The 20,743-nt window shown below is 44.3% G+C and overlaps 1 protein-coding gene and 1 long non-coding RNA gene across 6 annotated transcripts in view; both read left to right on the top strand.

Moving 5' to 3' along the window:
- The first annotated feature begins 68 nt into the window (after nt 1–68).
- On the top strand, nt 69–3,965 carry LOC138688899 (uncharacterized). 2 transcript variants are annotated; one of them, XR_011327684.1, is made up of 4 exons: nt 69–480; nt 721–961; nt 1,272–1,392; nt 1,827–3,965. It is a non-coding gene; the product is annotated as an uncharacterized lncRNA (long non-coding RNA). The 2 variants fall into 2 exon arrangements; XR_011327683.1 differs by lacking the exon at nt 1,827–3,965 and having other exon boundaries at nt 1,272–1,411.
- Nucleotides 3,966–6,187: 2,222 nt separating this feature from the next.
- PPP6R2 (protein phosphatase 6 regulatory subunit 2) overlaps nt 6,188–20,743 on the top strand; it is a 122,614-nt gene continuing 108,058 nt past the window's right edge. Inside the window, exon 1 of one of the 4 annotated variants that reach the window (XM_069801435.1) lies at nt 6,188–6,209. The gene's annotated coding sequence lies outside the window, so the exon portion shown is untranslated. Of the gene's footprint in view, nt 6,210–6,928; nt 7,123–20,743 lie in introns of those variants that run through there. The other 3 variants (XM_069801436.1, XM_069801433.1, XM_069801437.1) reach the window with 3 other exon arrangements.

The following is a 20,743-nucleotide window of genomic DNA, read 5'->3' as shown; positions in this document are numbered from 1 at the left end:
CGCCCCCCGGCGGCCCGGAGGTCCTGCGCCCGCCGCCCCCACCATCGAGACGGCTGCCGGCCGGGCAGAGCGGCCCCGCGGGCCGGGTGGCATGGAGGGCGTCGGCCGCGACCGGAGCCGGCGGGCCCGCCTGAACACGGCGCGGGGGGAGACGTGGCCGCCGCTAAACCCACCTCACCCTGCCGCTCCCCAGAGCTTCAGCCCTCCGCCCCTTGCTCGCCACGGGCGGCAGCTCGGGCCGGCCTGGCACCACCGGGGCGGCTGCCCGGGCCCGGTGCCCGCGGCTGGTCCCGGTGCCCGCTGCTGGGCCTGGTGCCCGCGGCTGGTCCCGGCCCGTGGACTCACGCAGGCTGGGAACGGTGTCAGTGGGCGGCCTGGGCGTGCTGACCCCCCGCCCGCATCGCCGAGAGGGCCGGAGGGGTTGTCCAGCAGAGCCGTGCTCGGCACGGGGTGGATGTTGGCCAAAGTGAATGGCAAAGGGTAAATTCGGACCTTAACGTGCTCATTTTGGTTAGATTTGAGGCACATGAACTCTGGCACGAGCTGCTTCCTTCTCATATTTCTTCAGCGCTCGGGGTGGGAGGACAGTGACAGCTAGGAAACGCTAAAATATCGGTGATATGTAGCAGTTCCGTGGCAGATTTCCTGAGGGGCTGGCTAAAACCCGTTCACGTTTTTTTTTCTTTCTCTTTTCTTTTTTTTTGGCTTATTTATTGCTAGGCTACCATTCAGCCCGTTTCAGTCATGGAGCACATAAGCACTAGGGCCACTGTAAAGAGAAAGCCTAAGAAGGAGAAAGAGTCTGCAGCAGCACCAGCTTAAGACAGGCTTATACTGACTGCCTCTCCCAGTGTCCCACCTGCGCCCCATGCCTCTGAGAGAAGTTTGTCTGCTGAGTTACGTGATGGAGAAGCTGGTGTTCGCTCACGCAAGCAGTAACCTCAGTCGTGACATTAGCCATGTGAGCTTTCCGTAAAGCCTCTTTATTGGGCTAACCCAAAGTTTTCTTGTCTAATTTTATGGGAACAGATGCACACATTTCTGTGTGCTTCCTTGATAACCTACATCATGGCCCAAAGGTACAAATTGGGGGTAGTTCTGTCAAAACCAATAGAATTGTTTCAGATTTACGTTATTTTAGAGGAGAATCTGCCTTATTAACTTTAATTGGTAGATACACAGAGAGAGATCCTCTCACTCCTATAGATGAATTTGTGTCCTGTCCTTTGGCTATATGTCCAATATACTGATAAATTGAAAACTTATTTTAGGATTCTAATACTTGCCTGTCCTGCAATACAACTCCTGGAAATTGCCTCTGAGAAGAGAGAACGAGAGATCTTGGGTCTGTGCTGACTTTGTGCCTATGATAGTTTCCTGGTCGGAGTAAAGGTGTGTGTTTCAATATTAATTTAAGTCTTTCAGCTATCGGTTTTATACTTCTCAGATGTTACAAGTACTTCCATTACCCTTTCTATTCACAGTAAATTTTCTTCTGCTTGGCAAGCCAGTAATGTATGTGTGGCTGCAGTGAAATCCACTATATGAGACCCCTTTGAATAAGATTAAAGGTGATTTTTATTAAGGGACAAAGGATTATGGGGCAAAAAATGTCCAGTATTTTTTATTCAGGTTATTTTTCTTATATTTTCATCATGCCCCTTTTCTGGCAAGAATGAGCTATAAGCTTGGTGGGATTTTTTTTCCACTTGTTTTCTTTGATAACTTGTCTTACATGTTTAGCAAGGAAGAAAAATGTATTAGGATTTTTCTGAGATTGTCAGTAGGACCAAAGTAGATGTGTCTCTTATGCTGGACTTCTGCAGAGACCTCACCAACATTTCATACGATCGTGGTGGCGAAATTGGCTGATGAAGAAAGTCTTCAACAATAGGAAGACTAAAGAGCTTCTCCTTATGTGCAGGTATTGTGACAGCTATATGGCTGGACATAACATTAATATTAAACAAGTAACATAGCATACCATAACAAAAATTCTTTAGATACTGTATGCTGAGAACCTATAATAAATAATAATCATTATTACTTAACAGTTAATATTACAATTAATTATTTGTTAGTGTAGCACCTCTGCACCCTAATAATGGGCCACAGCTACATTTAGCAAGGTGCAATACAGTCCAGACAAGGAGATTATATGGCTTAAGCATGAAGAAACAGCACGTCAAGGTAATCAAAGAAGTGCAAAAAAAAAAAAAAAAAGACAAGGAGTGATGCTGGTTAGCACAATATGTGATGGTCCTACCGCATCATTAGCCTAACCATGGTATTACTGCACTGCACTATGCTACTGTTTGGAAAACAATTTCTGACCGCATGTAGCTGCTGTGTCATAACACACACAGGATATCTGAGGGAAGGCCTCGCATTTGATCTTTACTTTGATATCTCCTGACAATTTACACAAGCTGAGGACGTGCCCCAGAGTATTTTTGGTTTAATGTTGCCTAAACACAAGAGCTTTTATAGTTAATTTCCTCTGCTTGTCTTGAAACAAAAACAGGGAAGACTTTAAGCCCTGATAGGTATCTGGCTCTGCAGCCCTTTTGTGAGGGATGGGGAGGGTGCTGGTCTTGTGCTCCTCCGGACTTCTGCAGAGAAAGCTGCAAAATGTTATTTTCTGCAAGAGAATTTAATCTGCTCAGCGTGGAGGGCTGGACCTTCTGAGCTTTCGGTCTCTACGAAGCAGCTAATCACAGGCCTGCAATTTCTAGCCTTTTAAGCGCCTATATACTCCTGGACCATATTTGGGCAATAAAGGTTCTGCAGAACTGGAGAACGCTGCAGATCTGATCCTCTCCAAAGCTCCGGCCTTGCTGGAGATACTGTGCTGCACAGGGCCAGCATGTCGGTTTTGCACGGCTCCTAAGCAACCTGAGTAAATAGAACATTTCGCAACCTTAACCACAGCGGTTGCTACACTTTCATCTATAATTATCTTTTGCATCAGAGCTCTCAAGAGCAGCCGGCCTACCAGATTTTGCAGGATATTTTGCATTCAGATTCAGTTCGTCTGCCTTTTCTCTTGCATTGCCAGTCAGGATAATATTCCCCAGACAAGAGGAGAAACATAAATACCCTGCAGACTAGAGGAACGTGCAATATGCTGTAAGCCAAGAAATGTTAGCTCGCCAGCCTCACTTCTGATTGCTGTTTATATTCTGTGCACTTCAGGGCTTTGTTATTTGAACAAGGCCTTATAACTTGCCCCAAAAGGCAGCCAAATATAATTCTTGGTGTTTGGAAAACCTAACACACAAATTATATTTAGGAAAAGAGCCTATGACTCCAGTAGAACGACTAAGACTCTTCCCTTCCTCCCTTCAGTGTTTCTCAGAATTAATGTCAAAACTGTAGCTTGGCGATCCTGATATAATGTCTGTTCTAGGCACTAGATCACACTTCATTTCGAAGCCAAGAATAGAGCCCAGCATTCTTGATCATCAACATCCTATTTCTGGTCATGCAGCCTCCTAGCAAGATGTGTGCCTAATCCCACTCTAGGTGTGAATCTTAGTAAGGCTCAGACTCATTCCTTTGATTCCAGAACTGGAGAGCTGTGCTCAGCATCTGAAACCTGAAATGCTCATTGCGCTGAAGGTCTGAAGATACAAGTAGCTGTACTCTGCCCAAGTCTTCACTGCAGTGATCTTTGGATTTCTGACAAAAACTCTGTTTTTTATGCTTTTTCACTGAACCTCAAATTCAGAATCAAAACTTCCTTAGAACAGGGTTCAATGCTTCAAAGAAAGGAATGAACCCTCACTAGCTAGTAGTCCAGCAAGTCACACAACAAAACACGATTTAATATGTCCTGACTGCTTGATGTGTAAATCAGTTATTTGAGCTAAAGAGTGGCAGCTTTTCAAGCTCAGAGGTGTATGTTAACGACATAGCTTTGGTTGTGAAATATATGATCCATGTGTAGAAAAAAAGTGAGACAGTGTTCACCAGCCTTGTAGTCCAAAGACTGAGAGTTTGCATATGCAGGACAAAGACGCAATTACACATGCTAATACCTGGGGTGCAAGCCCGACGAAAGCAGGGCTAACTGCCCCGGGACCGGCCGTGGTGTTGGTTTGAAGGCTTTAGGTACAGTTCGGCAACAGCGCAGGTAATGAAATCACAGTCACAGGCTGTCGTTGGGAGCAGCGGGGTGAATTCTTATTGTGCCCTTCGACGAGCGCCTGTTTGGCCACCTGCGAGAATGAGTTTTATACGTTGCCTGCTTACACAATTTGGATTGTTTCTAAATTGTCCATATCCATTATTATTAGCATCAGCAATATGCTAAATGGCATACAAATTAGCAGAATGACAACTTTGCTATCTCAGAGAGCTTGTGGCTGAGCTGCTATTCTACAAGACTTTTTGACACAGCACAATGGCAGGCAGACTCAGCTGCTTAATCTCTCTCGAAGACGGGGAGAACTGAGGTCACTGGTCAGAATAGCGGCTCTGTCCCAGCGCTTGAGTTACTGTTATTTAAGCGGAGCTGGCACTGTTGTACCTTGCTCCTTCTTTCTCTTTGTTCTGTGTGATTTTTTAAACGATCAGTGGGGAATCCAGACTGATAGAAAACACCACGTAAACAGCAAACATGTTCCTTATTCACAGGCATTAGGATTTAAAAGTAAATCCACGTTTCTGTAACCTGGTGAGATCACCGTAATGGCTTAGGACAAAATGGTAAAAATCCTTAGGAAGCTTACTATAAAACTGTGAAAGAGGCAGTCCTTTCGGAATATATTTTTTCTGTATTAGAAACTAAATAATTGTAAGATCATTCAAGATGGATGTTTTTAAGTACACTGAATATGGACAGCATGAATTTCAATAAACAATTGCCCTGGAAATGCTAAAGCGGTTGGAGGAAGGACACTAAATGATCAGCTTCTTCCTGTTTAGGAAAGCTGAAACATTGGTAAGAGGACAATAACATGATAATATTTTTCATTACTTACATCCCGGTGTGGATTTTAACAACAGCAAAGGATGTGAAACCTAAAATTAGTGTATTTTCATACGTGCACAAGTAGGCAAACACTGATTTTTATATCTGTTTGAACAGGAAAGAGGTCATACCTGTATTCAGCATCTGCATGTCAGCACGAGTAGCCACAGAAGAGACCAGCAGTTTGTTCGCAGTAGAAAAGAGCTGTCCTTGTAAAACAACCAGGGTCTCAGACCCGCAGGTTATTTTCCTTAACTTCAGTAGTTCTCCTTGTTCTTGTACCTGCCTGTGTCCTGGCTGGGGAGAGGTGAGCTGGCAGCCTGAGCCCGTGCTCGCTGCCAAGCCCAGATAGTTAATCTGTATTTTAGTGCATTTCGTGGGGCTGGAGGAGAAAAGAAGGAAGCTGTTCCAAGATTGGTACTCTAGTAATCAGCTGGAGAAGACAGGGTCTGCAGCCCCGTCCCTCCTGCGCTACATGGTGGAAATGAATACGCTCTGGGGGTGGCTGGAAGACTTGGGAATTTGCTTGGATAGCCGTTGTCGTGTCCCCGGAAGCCACAATAAGCCACAAAAAATGCTTTATAAGCTCATTACCCTCCAATAGACAAAATAGAGAAATGAAACTTCTGAGGTTGTACTTTTTTTTCCTTATTAATGGCCAACAAAGTGTTAATTACCATACTGGGTACCGTATAAACTCTTGGAGCCCTTGCCTTCAAGCCCTTACGGTAGAAAAACGGGCATAAACTGGAAATGTTGCCCATTTAGTCATGGGTGAAATTTTTGGTGGCATTTCTGCGGCAAAACTCCTATAGTGTAAACAGGGCAGTACAAAACTGTTTATTTTCTCACATGCCTTGCTGACAAAATCTGCATTTTCCCTTGTTACCATCTCCATCCTCTGGGCATGTTTGCCACCATGGCTCTTCCAGCAGGCGCTTCCACAGCAGGTCTGTGTGTAGGTTCTGAAGCAGACAGGTACCTGTTAAATTTTAACCGTGTGTGTTAATATTTGCAGGGTCAAGGCCTGCGTAAGAGTAGCGAAGAAGACGAGGCGTAGCGGTAAATCTAATGGCAGGAATTCACTTCGGAATTGAGAGAAGAATTGGATCAGTTCCTCCTGGGTTCCTGTACAATGCTGGCAATTAGAAAGCAGTTTATTCAGGTTGGAAGACAAATCTGGGCAAGGCAACAATAAAACCTACTTAACCCAGCAAGCGAGCATGACTAAGAGGTATCTTTCTCCCCAGTACTGCTTGCTTCTATCGTTTGGGTCGTCCGTTTTTCCTTCTCCTCCTTTTCCCCATCACACTCCCTCCCTTCTCCACACTCATCCCCACCTCCCTGGACACGAGCCGCCCCAGCGTTAACCACCCCCAGCCCCATGACAGTGCCTTTCTCTCCCTTCCTCCCCCCGGCGTTACTCCCAGTGACCCCAGGGCCGTCCCCACCGCTGCTGGGTGGGGAACAAGGGGTCTCCCCCCCTCCCCCCTTTACTTGAAGGCAGTGATCACAGAAGGGGTCCCGCTGTCCCCACGTTCCCCCTCCCGCCCCGGGCCCGGCGTCCCTGCCCTCCTCCCGGCCTGGGCCTGCGTCCCCCGAGACTACGGGCCACCCCCCCCGGGGGCCCGGTGCCCGTCCCCCCTGCCGCAGAGCGCTGTCCCGGGCTGTGACCCGTCCCCGAGGCCGGGGGGGGGGGTGGGGGGGGGCGGCCCCGTGTCCCGGTCCCGGTCCCGGTCCCGGTCCCAGTTCCCTTCCCGCCGCCACCGGCCCGGGGCGCGGCCCCGCCCACCCCGCCTCGCCGCGCCCCCCGGCCCAGGGTGCCGCCCCCGGCGCGCGCGGCCCCGCCCGCCCCGGCCCCGCCCCTCCTTCCCCTCCGCCCGCCCACCCTCCCCTCCCTCTTCCCCTCCCTCTTCCCCCCCCCCCCCCCCCCGCGCGCGGCTCTGGGCAGCAGCGGGGCCGCCGCCATTTTGGAGGCAGTCGGAGCGCCCGCAGCTCGCCGCCTCGCCGCCCGCTGTCAGCGCAGCCCCGGCCGCGGCGCCCCGCCTCGGACGCGGCCCATGCCCGCCGGGCCGCCGGCCCTCGCAGCCAGGCAGCGCGCCAGCGGCCTCGCCGCGGGGCGGAGGGCAGGCCCGGACCCCCAGCAGGTGGGTGAGACCCGCGGCCGGGCCCGTCGCCCGCGCCGCCGCCGAGCTGTCACCGCCGTCCTGCCGCCGCGCCGGGACCGGGGCTGGCCGGGCCGTGGGCTGCGCCCCGCCGCGGGCCGCTTTCGCCTTCCTGCGCCGGAGCCGGGGCGCTGGGCCCGGCGAGCGGCGGAGGCGGTGCGCGGCCTGCCGCCCCGCCAGCCCCGCCGCCTCCTTCCCCCGCCGCCGCCTCCGCTTCGGCCTCCTCGGCCGCAGCGACACCCCCTCCCCGCCCCCCAGACCGCCGGGAGGAATCGGTCACCGGTCCCGTAGCGCTGCCTGGGCTGCAGGGTCGCGTCTAGCTGCCCCTGGTTTGTTTTTCGCTGTTTTGGGTTGGTTTTTTTTTAATAGCACCGTAGCCCCGCTCGTGCTGGCTGCGCCGCCCCTCCAGCAGCTCTAATCGCAGAGGTCCATTTTTGAGTCCTTGCTCTCGGCCGTGCCGAAGTCCCACTGTGTCGTTTCATGCGATATCTGGGTTAAATCGGACTTTCTGCGCGTGTCAGAGTTTGCTTTTTCGTTTGGTTTTTCTTCTGGTGGTGGTGGCGATGTTCGACCTGGTGGGGATGGGTAGTGGGAACGCGGGCATCCAGTTTTCGTGACTCATGCCTAGGCAGCGGATAATTGCTGAAGCTGTTGGGAGAGGCGATGTTGGCAAGGTCGGAGGCGGGGGGTCAGCCTCCTGGGGACCCGCTGACTTGGGGTGTGCGGGGCCCGGAGCCTGCGCGAGGGACCCTGCCGGCTTCACATGTGCAGTATGTGAAAATATATGTCACGTTAATAATGTACAGAGACTGGGGTAGGAGTTGTAGCCACAGATGGAATCACTACAACACGTAATCTTACAAAAAGACGACTTCTTGACGAGTCTAATGAGGGCTCCCTTCCTAATTTGAAGGCCTTGTTTTGCACTAGTTAAAAAAAAAAACAACAAAACAACAACTAGGAAGTGAAAAAGAGAAACTGAGAGAACTTGGAGGGACCTGAGGTTTTTTTTCCTATCTTGATCTTCCACTTAAAAAATAATATTTTAAAAACTGAAGATTGTTTTCATAATGTACTTTATTTTCTCCCTAAAAAATGAACGAGCAAGTTGTGATTCCATCCCTGTCCAGAGCTACACATTTGAAGCCAAGTGTGTACTCACTCACTAGCAGATTTTTGTTATAAAGCACCGTTTTAAGAGTTATGGGAGAATAAACATTTATGATTTCTCTTGTTACTCTGACACTTAAAAGCAGTCTGCCAAAATACTTCAGTGGTAAAAAAATCTGGAGGATGGTAGTATAGCAATTTCCATAGCAACCAATGGTGATATCATGGTAAGCAAAGTTAAATTTTGTAATGTGCAATAGGAACATACAATGATCTGTACTGGTTTGAGTGATAGCAATAAACATTTGCTCAGGAGAAGATGACTGGGGATTGGGTAAGAACAAAATGGTTTGAAATTGAAGGCTTGCTTTGTTTTTCGTGTATTCGGTATGCAGGCATTTCTGGTGACTTTTGTACTTTCTTTGTATTACATTGCAAATCCAGGGACCTAGGGTAACGTCCTGTCTAGAAATTGTGGAAAATTTGTGGTGCTGCAGCAGCTTTCTGGGAAGAGCTCAGTCTTAGCAGAATGGTATCAGACAGGTGATGCAGAAAATGGCATTGAGGTTTTGGGAGGTTCCTGCAAACCTCGGACTGTGAGAGAGTGACTGATGTTGAGCATTTGTTCTGGGGATGGCAGGGAGCACTGAAGCATCCTCCTTCTGAACCTGGCATTTGATGAAGTCTTGGTTGTGTTGTAGGAGGCACAGGTTGAATTTCTAAGTTCATAGTTCAGAAATTGGGAGACTCTAAAAAATTAATAACAAAGAGAAAACTATCTGTAAGATAGGTTTGGGGTTTTTTTTCCTAGTAAGCAAGTATCCTCAGTCTGTGGGCTTAAATTATTTTTAGAAAACTCCAGGCTACTGTCATGAGAGCCATAGCCTGTTCTGCAGTGCTCCCCTGTGGGGGAATGCTAAAGCCCTTGCAGCCCCCCTTCTGCAGAGGGGTGCTGGTGGAGCTGTTAGGGGCTGGCAGTGCTTCTGAGTGGCCCCCCCCCGACTCACAGTTTGCTGGTTGGACTGGGAGTCAGCTGGAGTGAATTAAATTCTTGCTGTCCCCAGATAGTGCAATCCTGAGCTAGAAGGAGGAATCATTTAGTTATGCTTCCCCTCCTCTTTGGTGGGGAGATATCCCAGGCGTAGCTGATGGTGTTTTTCCATGCTCTGTGGAAGAAACACTTCATTCGCGTTCTCCCCCGAGTTATATTGGCTATCAGCTAAGGTGTCAAAGGGAAACCAAAACTGTTTTCTTCACTGAGATACAGTAGGACATCAGTGGTGCAGAAGAATTTCAGCAAAGGAAGGTGTTACGTTTGAGGAAAGCTCGGGGCAGGGGAACAGGGGAGATGAGTTTTCTTACTCTGTGTTTCTGATAATAAGGTGTGTAGAAGTGCAAGTGTAAAAGCTGTAGATTAGATGTTAGGGAAAATGACTTCATGTACATAATCAAGTAGTATGTTTTCTTAACACAGTGGCTTGGAGTCTGAAGTGTTAGTGCCTGAAGGGCAATAGCTAGAACAGTGTAATAAGCTCAGCCATAAAAATGGGCAAACTGGAATGCCAGGAGATAGAAGAGTATCTAGTTATAGTAAATGTTTCTGAAACAATAGTAGAATGACAAGAATAACTGGGAAACTTGGGTGTAAATGACACAGGAGAAACGGATGAGGTCAGTGAGTTGAGAGCAAAGCAGGAGCTGAGTGGTTGACATAACTTTTGAGAACTTTATAGGAACAAATATTTGTGGGAGGTCTTGTTGTTTTGCTAGATGCAAAATTATTGAAAAACTAATAGAGGAGAGTAGAGTTAATAGACTGTATTAATGAATGATGTCAGCTCTCCATCTGAGCAGTCAAATATGGAGCCACAGTTCAGAGCAGCAGTCTTTTACTCTTAGCCCTATTTATAGGGTTACACAGTTCTGTTCTTAATTATGTTTTATGGGCTGGGGAATCGGTTTGAGTGTTTGTTACCTCCTTTTCACGGAAAATCTACAGATGTCAGTGGGTTTATATAAGGATCAGGGAAAGAATGTGGCCTCTGTGTGACCAATAGTAGCAACAAAGGAACTTAAGTGTCTTCTTTGATTCAATATTATTAGAAGCAAAAGTATGTTGTCTTTTCTGTCCACTGCTATGTTTCTAGGGTGCTTCGTTTTTTGATTGCACTCTTCTCTTTCCCTCTCCCTGTCTATATTCCTCCCACCCTCCTCCCTTCCCTCTGTGATGGACTTCTCTGTTCCTCGTTTTGATCTGCTAAAACAGTCAGCAGGGCAATAACCAATATTGACATTATTGTTACATGCCTTGGCTATTTTTACCTGCGTGTTAACTCTGGTATGGGGGGGAGGAACTCGGACAAATAAATACTAGTTATCTTGGGAAATGAAGCTTTCATAGCCAAGGTTAAAAAAATCTCAGACTAGAAAACCTCGGCTTTTGGTGGAATTTGAATGCCACACACATCGCATACATGGTCTTCGGATCAAGTCTGCAAATGAGAAGTTTGACATCACTGGCTGAATTAACAGTGACGTTCTCTCTTTTTGCTTATTAATGCCATTTAGTCCTAGATAAAGCTGAGACAGTGCAAGTAGTTAAAATAATAAATGGCTACATAGCAATGCCTGAAGCCTAACTAAAATTGTCATCTTTGGCAGGGGTCACTTCAAACTAAACACCATGTGGCACTGAGCTTTAGAAAGGGGTTTGTCAGCAAAATTAGGATAAGCTAGCTTAGGAGAACGTAATGTCAAAAGAAGGAAGTTAAAATCATTAGCCTGAGCATGGAAGCTCTGCAGCTGTTGAGCTGTGGCTGCTGACTGCTACTGATTTTCCCTCTCAATTTCTCTTTCTTTGCGTCTACCTGTTTTCTCATTCTGTGCATGAATTGTAGGCTCTGCCCTGCAGAGCCTTTGGCCTGTGTGGTGCCTGGTACAGGGGCAGCCTGTCCCTGAAGTGGTGCCTCTGGATGTCACTGCATTGCAAATACTAAATTTCTTACTGTTGTGTCAATGTCGTGTGCTTAAGGACACAATCTTATCTGGACAGAAGGGGAAACCGTAAAGCATGAGAAAATAACGTTATGGTTAAATGGCAAAGTTCAAGAAGTTATTTGAGCTAAACAGGCAGAGCTGGGAACTATTTCCTTACCTAGGCAGAATAAGAAACGTTCACCACCTTTTGCTTGGTAGGTGGCATGGTAGGCGGCATAGTAGGCAATCTACATAGTTTGCAAAGAAAACTTTCCAAACATATTGATTACTTGAATTCAAGGTTTGCATTCAGTTGGCAAATGCCTCTGCTGTTCTTTCCATTATGCCTGTGCTAGTTGTCTTTTTTTTTTTTTTAAGATTTTATTTCAGTTCTGCAGTTTGCTGCTATTCAGAGCATTGTGGCCTGCAGTGACACTGATAACTATTAAGTCACTTCGATTCTGATTTTGTTTGGCAGAATTAGGAGCAATAGCAGCAAAGCAGAGACTGGCACTGCTTCCTGGGAGAAAGACAAAAAAAATGTGAAGACTGCAGTAGTGGAGATGGTCTTTCTTGCTGCAACCTACAGGAAGGAAGAAGGAAATAGAACACAAGATATTTCAGTTTCAGTTTTGTCTTTGATTTTTCTATGGTAGACTTAATTATGTTAGCTGAGAAAATGCATGATGGGTATGCCTTGACATTTTGTGATAAGTGACTTAGATTCTCCCCTGTGTAGCAATTTCTTCCTTTCTTTTCATTCCTCATATTCTTGCAAGACCCACGGATTGTTTCAGCTTCTTACTTTCATGTGCAGCGGGGTGGTATGAGAAAGGTTGTTTTTCTTTAGCTGTTTACTTTTCATTTTCTTCCTTCAGAAGATCCTCTGGTATGCCATTTAATGTAATTCTTTTATGTTAAGACAGATTTCTTTTTTTAAGAAGGATAATTGAGACTATAAGCAAACAGGTTGAAAACTGTATCCTGTCTCCCTGAGCCAGAAGACTAAGGCTGCAGTTCCACAGCAACATCAATGGGCCGGAGTCCAGGTCGCCATGTGTTGGCATTAATATTTGTGTGGTGCACCACTTTGGAGAGCTGAGTGGGCTGAGTGCTAACCCTGCTTGGAGGGAGTAGTTTTAAGCTGGATCAGCTCCCTCAACCAGCTCGATGTGTAGTTGCACAAACAGCGCTGACACAAGGGAGGGATGCAGGAACGTGTGAGCCAGGAAGGAGAAGAGTAAAAAGAGCAGGTCTCTCGCCATCTGAATTTAAATAGGGTGTGGTTCAATTTAACTAATCTAAGTTTGCGGTGCAACGTGTTCCTGGTTTGTCCCTCTTTGTTAGTGCTGGTCCCATACTTACAGGGAGCCAGTCTGTCGTAAGACTTACCCCCCTTTCCCTGCTCATTTTCTACTGGTTTATTTTACTTAACAGGCATGGTAGGAACAGATGTGCACCGCTGCTAGAACGTTTGCTGAACAGTTTAAATACAAAGGGGTTGGGAATAGTGGGGCTGCAGCAGTACTGTTAACAAAAGCCATCATTCCATGTTAGATTAAATCAAACTAAGCCTAGTGAATAGAATATTCAGGTCATCCTCAGAGTCCCAGGACCTCAGCTCCTGAGCCAGAGTATCCGATTAATAGTCAACAGATGCTCAATCAGCACTCAGTTTAACAAATGAGAAAATACTAAATGATGGATTTCAACTTGATTCTATTGTATGTTATCCTTTTTTTTTAATATGGAAGTTTATTTTTCTTAGTGCTGAGTTGTTTTTTACTACTTCTGCATTCTCCCAGTCCTTTACTTACTACTTTTTAACACTACATTGTCCATGGTATATCCTAAATTTTCTATTATCTTTTTTTATTTTCTTCCGTTTTCTTTCTGAGCCTCCCCCCCCCCCCCCCCCCCTTCCCCCCCAACATTGTGTTTCAGGGGCTGGAGACCTCTCACTGAAGTTGACACATCTATGTTGTAAATGTCTACTTCTGAGGTAACCATTTAGGATTCCTTTTTTAGTTAATGGAGAGAAAGAGATGCTTATTTTCTTTTGATGCAGAAGTCTAAAATAGAGCTGAGTTTTGCTGTAGAAGTGCTGATTTCTCTCCTACTGCAAAGGGAGTCTGGGTGACTAATTCAGATTAGTCATCCATAGTATAAAGATCTACACATTAGGTGAGACAGATCCTATTGCAGAAGACAACTTGCTAGGCAAAGATTCTGATGGAGACCTCCTCATCTCAGTGAGGTTGTCTTCTCACCCTTGGGTGGATTGTAAGGTGAATGAGACATTGGATATGTTTTGCAATGTGCTATGCCCTTAGCTCTGCTTGATGAATCTTCTTCCTCTTTCATAGCTGACTGGTAAGTTTGAAAGCAGTGCCTATAAATGATTCAGAATCATATAGTTATCTAAGACCAATACAATAACCAAACTTAAGTTTTCGTCATATACATCACCAGCACAGTTGGTTTTCCAGATTCTGTTTGAGTCATATAGATGCTAGCCAGAGGAGTAGCTGTACGTTGTGATCGTCTGCCTAGTTTGGGTCGTAAATAAGCAGTAAGCTCCATGGTGCAGGAGATGGGATTTCTCCATGTTTCTTCAGTGCTTAGCATGAAGAGGACCGTAAGGTGAAAAGAAGTTAATCACTGGTTTAGTGAATGTAAATATTGATGTTTTTCCTTGTACTTTCTCTAAAGACCATTTAATTATGACCAGTCCTGGAGACTGCTACATGTGTCTGAGTTTTTTTCTGAAGACTCAAGGATGAAGTAGCAGAGTAGTTTACAAAAATATGAAGGTGCTTGAGCATGCCAAATTTTGCAGAAAGACACATGATGTTTTAGGGATGCGGTGCCAGGAATACATGCATATTCGATTTCATTGATGTTACACTGTACCCACTGTTTCCTCTTACAAAATAGGCAGCTAATTTCATTACTTCTGTTTTTCCTGTTACTTTGTCATCTTTGTTCTTAGCTAACTGTAGTCCCTATAAAATAGCTGCCACAAGTAGTAAGTGTTAGTATCTGTAGTGCTTTCAGCGTGGCAGCTTTCATCCGGTGTGTCCATGGCCTCCCCTGTCCTGTTTTTCCCCTCCATTTTACGTAGCAGCACTGCTAAAGAAAGTTGTGTCTTGCAGAAAAAAACCTTGCCGCTTTGACTTCATTTTTCATGAGTGAATTTTTTTACTCAATTGAAGTGAGCTTATCAGTGCTGTTTTTTAAAATAACTGTAAGAAAATGTTGGAATGAAGTAGTGCCGTTCCCAAGAACAAAACTATTTAATTATTTTTAGTCTTAGAAGAGACCAGGAAGTAAAAATATTTAATGTATACTTGGGGCTTGGATATATGCTTGAGTTTTTTTACAAGGAACTGTGAAGTGAAACCGGATCACCTAGTAGTCGCAGTAAACACTTACCATGTGAGGAAAATACTGTTGCATCATCACGGTTTGTTGTTAGAGCTGGTGGATTGTGCCCTGGTCATGAATATATTATTTTGGGAAAAGCAGAAACTTCACCAAATCACTAACTACCAAACAGCAGACCTAATGTTTGGAGAAACAGGAGTATCTCAAAGGCCCTTGATAAAAAGAAACAGTCTTCTGCTGACCTACGTGTTTAAGTTTTAATACATGAAAGGCAATTCTTGCTGGAAGGAAATCACTACAATTTACGTATATTGGCTGGTTTAAACTCCGGCTGCCTAACAGGGAAGAGATGGGGGAAGACCAGGCAGTAGATGGAAGGTCTGTGAAAATCCATCTCAGTGTGTGAAGTAATAAGCCAAAGTAACATAGAAAGTGTAATTATTGGAATGGATGTTATGCCTGAAAATGGCAAAATATTATGCGTGTTAGTGTTAGAGACAGTTTTGAGGTATGTGATTAAAGAAAATAGCAGGGCAGATTACCATACTGGGTAATCGGCTATATTTGAAAAGAGCAAAGGAAAGTCTGATGATGTGTGGAATTCTAAATGTATTTCTCGTTCACAATTTTTGGCATGTATGTAACTTCTCGAGCTTGATGTCAGGGATATCAATTAGGCCAAGAGTTAGTGTGGGTGTTTTACCTGTTAAATAAGAGGGGAGAACATTTGTTTATGCATGATGCTGAACACCACCTTAATATACTGTGAAGTATACTGGTGGGGTTGAGAGAAGACCCTCCTTATGCCCCTGTAGTTCCATGTTGGTTTTTTTCTGTACCTAATTCTGAGGCAGCGGGTGCTGCCTGCTTTCAGGGACTGAATGCCACAAGCTGTTTCTCTGTAATGATATTTCTTACTTGAAACCTGGGATGCTTCCCTTTTTCCCTTACCACTTCTTTGTTCTTACTTGGACTGTTAAATGCAGCAGTGGAGGGAAATTTTGCTTAGGCTCCTGAGGTTATGTCTGTACTGTGCGGCTGAATGTGATGCAGAGAGATCTGTGGACGAGCTGTAGAGCTGGAAGGAGTCCCATTCCATCACCTCCAGCTCAGTGCAGAGCTGATGTGCTTTCTCTGTTTTCAAAACTTGAGCTGGTGTGTCTGTACAGCATTGTACTGTGCTTGTAAATATACCAGCTTGCTAAATTGGGAGGGGCATCTCTTAATATGGTGCTTTATTGTGCTATTCAGATATAGAAGCAACAAGAATATTATTTAAAATGTCACTATAGTATTTTCCAGCTGAGAAAAAAACCCACATTACTTTCAGAATTTGTAGAATGCAAAAAGAACTCTCTCATGTTTGGAAGGGATTAATAGTCGTCTTTATTCTTCGTAGTTTGAGAAGGCAGGTTTTAAATTAACTGGAAGATACTTCACTCAAGCCGAGTTGCTTGTGAGGCCTGTTGAAGTGCTGGGTGTTCTTACGAAAGTTACAGTGGCGAGTGCTCTCAGTGCTGGAGGGAATGCTTTCCTTTGCAACAACAACGCAGCAAATGTTTCTGTTGCTTATAGCATGCTTTGCTTGAAACTGAATTTCTGACTTGGGAATTGTTACTTGAACAGGCTTCAAGTGTTGTATGCAAATTAATATCTTAGGATGACTCCTTGTAACTGAGTATTTAGTTGCAACACCAAGCAAGCTTGAACATGAGGTTTTATGATAGTCAGAGGTGATCACTAAGATGATGCTCTGTTCCTGTAGCTATTGTAATTTGCATTCTCTGAGGTATTTATAGAGATCGAGGGTACTTACTGATGATCTTTTGTGCAAGGTTGATGTTAATTTCTTGTCCCAAAGTTTATACAATCCCTAGAATTCTTTATTAAGCTTGGAAAAATAAATGTCATCCTTTTGAGTCATTCGAAATCTTCACCTTTTCTGTTGCAAAACCTGTGCTTTTTATTAGTGGGTTTGGTTATGATTAAGGCCATTTAGTTACAATGTGAACTAATTCTTAGAATTTGTGCTTAAAGCCATAGTTTGACATGCCTTTAAGCTGGCACTACTGCTGAAAAGCTGTCCCCTTCTGGCTGCTCTTACCCATTCTTTGTCACTTCTCTGCCCTCCCTCCTTGCTGGCACAAGCATTTGTGCAGCTATGTCGTGAACGAGTTTGGGGGAGTGATTCAGCTGAAATTTTTTTCTGCTAATAGCTGCATGGAAAAGGAAAACAATTTTTTTTTCTTCAGCAGTGCAGGCTTAAATACATGGCAAACTATGGTCTAACGTCATCAGCGCATAATTCTGGTTTGTGATTTCAAGAGCAACCTGAGCTTTAATGTTTATTTGTCCAGGTAGAGCCCATTGAACTCCTAAGGGTGGGTCTGAGATTTCCAAATGATTGTTTTCCTTTCTGATGAATGAAGCTTAGCCCATAAATATAGTTTAAGTGGTGCCATGCAGGGAAAACAGGCTGATGGTCCATTGTCATATGTAAGATTTTTTTCTTCTAAAGTGTCTTAATATTTATTTTACCTGTAGAACTACGTAAACTTTGTGTGGACGGTGTCTATATGATATCCTGAAAGATTAAGGAAATTAAAAAGCATATGTTGTTTAATATCTTCTTTTAAGGCTCTGACTTGTTACAGTTTTGACAAAGCAATATTGTGCCTTGTTTCCATGCAGTCTGGTTGGTAGAAAAGCACAATGTCAGAATATTCTGGTAAAAACTGCAGCATGCAAAAAATGTAGATGGAAGCACAAATGCAGTTTTGAAGCTTTGAACTTCTATAAAGGACCATTAAAGGAGTTGTTTTTCTTCCTCATTTGAGGACATCGCAGTACTAAAATAGGTGTATCTGAAAAGTACAGCTCTTGGTCGTCTTGTAAAGCGCAACAGGAAGTCTTAACTTGCAAATGCTGCTGGTTTGCTATCTAATAGTCTGAATGGAATGATGTTTCTTTTGTAATACTGGCTTACTCTGCAGCAAAAAAATAAAATATCGAGGGTCCAGAGATCAATGCGGTAAATGACTTTGTGACAGACTGGGTTTTCTGAGAAATGCTGCTTGTGTGTCCCTGTAAATACCAGCATCTCGCTTCTGAGATAGTAGTCTAATTAATAATAATTATTTCTGAAGGGTTTAACTGTGGTGATCCAGGAGAAGATTTAATTTGTTGCTTAAACAACTAAGTGGCTTCAAAGTCTTCTTTAAGCTGTGCAAGTGAATGAGGAGTGGAGTATCTGAGGAGTCCTGCAAGACATGTAAATTGACATGTAAAAAACCCCCGTGATTTTGTTTTGCTTGTTTTAACAATGATTGTGCGTTAGCTTTTTAATATTCAAATCAAGTTGCAAGTCTTACACTTAAAGGTTAATCTTTAAAGAGAACCACAGAAATCCCCCTGGGGTTCCTTGTAGATGCTGCTGATGCCTTCTTCCATGGGGGAGACAGACTCTAGAGCTATGTAAACAGAGAGAATAGTAATGAAAATGTTTGACTATTAATCTTCTTAAATTATTAGTGACAGAGTGAGGTACAGGTTAAAAATTTTGAGATAACTATGCCCTTATAGGTAACGTGAAGTTGGTAGGCTGTGGAGTTTAATTCTTTGGTATGTGTTTAACTCCATATGCTTTTGCCTGGCCTAGAAAAAAAAGACCTTTTTTTGCAGTTATGTTCACAGTGCATTTGGTATATTTTTCTGGCTAGCTTTTCCTGCGTTTTTGAAGCGCTGCAGTTTCTTCAGTGTCTGGGTGTGTTGAATTTAATTAAAAATGTAACATTCAAATAAAGAAGCTGTGCGAATTTTGTCCTTAGCACCGGGTAGGGCGTCAATTAGAAGGCTGTTTAACTAGATACTAGGTGAGGATAAAGTTGATCATCAAAACAAAGTACTTCTTGATATCATCTCTTTATTAGGGAACTTCAGAAGCATAGAATAATTAGAAGTAGCTCTTAATTTTGTGTGCAGATTTGTACAACAGACAGACCTTCATCATTTTTTGCCTGCAGCAGTTTTTTATTAAAAGAAAAAAACCCAACACAACCCCTTACTGTGCTGGTATACTGGACTCCTGCAGTACTTGTGATTTACTGTTTGTGTCCAAGGAATGTAAACGTAGATGTCTGTTTCATTTGTCAGTTAGATGTTAAGAAGGAATGAAGAAATTAATATCCCTAGTTCAGAAGAGGAAAACAAAAGCAGGCCCTTGGCTAACTGGTGAAACACTGTTTTGGTTAAGGATAAATTTTATCTGAGAATTCTAAGTGTATCAAAGGGTTTTCCAATCAACGGTTTCGGCTAAGCAGTCTCTCAGGAAGCTGAAAAACATCTTTAGTTGTTTGAAGATGAAGATGAAGGTAACATTTGAAGATTAACAGAATCCTCTGTTCAGTGTTCCCATCTTCTTCCCCATGTTTGCTGTGGCCATGGAGTGACGTGAGTGCCCCTTGTAGTACAGGTGCCCTCTGAGGTTGTACACCGTTTCTAAAGGGTGGATTTGGGACAGAGATTTTCCCCTACTGTTTTCTGATGCTGGGGCGGACACAGTCGCAAGGCAAACCCTGGACAACGTGGCAGGAGAATGCTGTGCCAGAACGCTGCAAAGAAAAGGTTGGGGGAAAGGGGGCTGCAGAGCTGGTATCACGGCAAAAGGAGGAGCACGAGTTAAGAGCCAGCTGGTGCTGCTAGGCTGTCAAGTTGATTTCAGCGCTGCCGCGTACGGCACAGGTCTCTCCACGTTGGGAAGTGTAACTGCGGCTGAATATACAGTGCTGGGTTCGCTAGTTCTGAAACATCAAAATCCAGATACTGAATCTTTCCTGAAAATGCCATTAATAAAGTGTATTGTGGCCTCTGCTTAATTCGTACGGTGGGGTTGGGATACCAGGTTGATATAGTGTGACAGATTTCAGTTGGGAGATTTGACTCTTCTTGTCCAGGAGGTGTGTGCTTGCCTATGTTCGGCAGGATGATAATCTGTCCTTTCCATTTAGAAGTAGCCAAAGCTTGGAAGGCAGAAGCAGACCAGGGATGCACTCACTAGAGGAAGCTGCTTCCACTCCAGAAGACCTTGACAAACCATTCTGCCATTCAGACAAAGCTTTGTTGGCCTTCTGCTCTGAAAGTGGCCTACAGGCAAAATACTCTCCCCCCACCCCGCCCCAGGATAAATCCTTCATCTGTATAAAACAGAAGCTTCTGACTGTTTGACAGTTCACCTCTGAAGGCTATGAGACTTTGAGGGCTGGAAGGAAGATGAAATAATAAAATAATGATAAACTAAGTCCATTTGTTTTTTTTTACTAAAGCTGAAACATGGTGTAAGATAATAGTTTTCATAGGTTTTAAGTATTTAAGTTATCCCAATACTAAGATAATAGCTAACTACAAAGCTAGCTGAGTACAACAGAGGCAATTTATAATTTTGTATGTTCACTTGTAGGAGGGAATAAAGGCTATAATTCATTTCTCTGTTTTATGTTCTTGAGACTTTGATGTGTACATGTGCAGTCAGAGCTTGGCAGAAATTGCTGAGATCATAACAGTTTGACGTCCAGTGGGATGCGTGTGCTTACTGGGGTGTGTTGTGGACAGCTGCTGGAACCATCATTGCCTCTGAGGACTCTAGCCTATCCTGCTTTGCCATTTATTCAGAGTTTACAAAAAAGAATCGGGCAAATGAGTGAGGCAAGGGAAGAAAGAGAATAGTGATGAATGAGAATATATTTATGTAAAATTCTGATGTTAAAATAGTTGTTTTATTCATGTCCTGCCAACTTCTAAAGGTGTCCTGAAATTGCTGTGACGCCTCTTGCAGTGTTTCATAGAGAACCCTTCATAGATAATGTCTCTTGGCTTTATTTTCACTGAACCTATAGCTAGCTGTTTCAAGTGAGGAAGGGCTAATTGTGTGATTGTAATTTGGGAACAGAGAAGGCTGGTTTGGACTCATTCAGGCTGCTGTATTAAGGACAACTGCTCATTTCATCTTAGTTTCTTAACTTACTGCAGCTATTGCTTGTAAAATTGCCTTCTTACACTTAAGGCCTACTTCGGTTTGCTATGTGAACTGTTACTTATTTCACTGGCTATAATGCAAACCTTGGTTTCTGTTTTT

The sequence above is a fragment of the Haliaeetus albicilla genome, chromosome 14, assembly GCF_947461875.1.
Source record: "Haliaeetus albicilla chromosome 14, bHalAlb1.1, whole genome shotgun sequence".
NCBI classification, from domain to species: Eukaryota; Metazoa; Chordata; class Aves; order Accipitriformes; family Accipitridae; genus Haliaeetus; species Haliaeetus albicilla.
The sequence above is the reverse complement of the archived record's forward strand: the minus strand, read 5'-3'. Positions and strand labels throughout refer to the sequence as shown.